This window comes from Nuphar pumila, chromosome 4 (assembly GCF_984573655.1).
Source record: "Nuphar pumila chromosome 4, dmNupPumi1.hap1.1, whole genome shotgun sequence".
NCBI classification, from domain to species: domain Eukaryota; kingdom Viridiplantae; phylum Streptophyta; class Magnoliopsida; order Nymphaeales; family Nymphaeaceae; genus Nuphar; species Nuphar pumila.
The window spans coordinates 14905322-14906188 of record NC_143252.1 but is presented as its reverse complement, the minus strand read 5'-3'; positions in this window follow the sequence as shown (position 1 = coordinate 14906188).

Below are 867 nucleotides of genomic sequence, written 5' to 3'. Positions count from 1 at the left end.
TTGCATCTCAAGTTGGCCCAATGGCATAATATCCTTTTGAATTAATTAGACCAACTGGGCGGCACCTCAATCATGCCCAATGAGGATGGACTGATGTGGCTGGTCAAGGGAAGCTTGAATATCATTGACCCAAGTCCATATTTGTCCAGCTCTAGGGCACCAATATGGATCCAGGTGGTGTTATTGGATCTTGTTACAAGATCTAATACTTAAATTGGATCTTTATACATATATTACTTTGGATCCAAAATAAAAATTATAAAAAGTAAAAATAAAACTACCTAATTACCCCGTACACCCTCTAGTGCCACAAAAAGATCCTACAGATCAGTAGAACTATCCGGATCCATAGAATCTGGCACCTAAAAAAAATTAAAAAATTGAGTAATATTTCTAATGTGATTCCACATTTGTCAAAATGAAATCGAAATAGCAAAATGCAAATATTGATGGACACGAGTTACTCCGAGGATCCAATTGGACCAGAGATGTCCTGAATGGGTTTGGATCTTTTTGGGTAACGATGCCCTGATCAGGTCTGGAGAGTTGGATTAGGATCCAACTCATCTTCAAAGCTCTAATCCGTTGGATCTGCTGGATCCAACTCGTCTTCAAAACTCTAGCCTAAGAGACATTTCTCTCACTTGACACAGAGGTCATTCTCCTTCAGCACCTGAAACACTGTTCGCAAGTGCTCGACATGTTCCTCCATGTTGCTGTTGTAAATAACGATGTCATCAAGATAGACTACCACGAATTTGTCTAAGTAATGGTAGAAGATCTTGTTCATCAATGTCGTGAACGGGGTTGAAGCATTAGTCTACCCGAATGACATCACCAGAAATTCATAGGCACCATAGCGAGTGA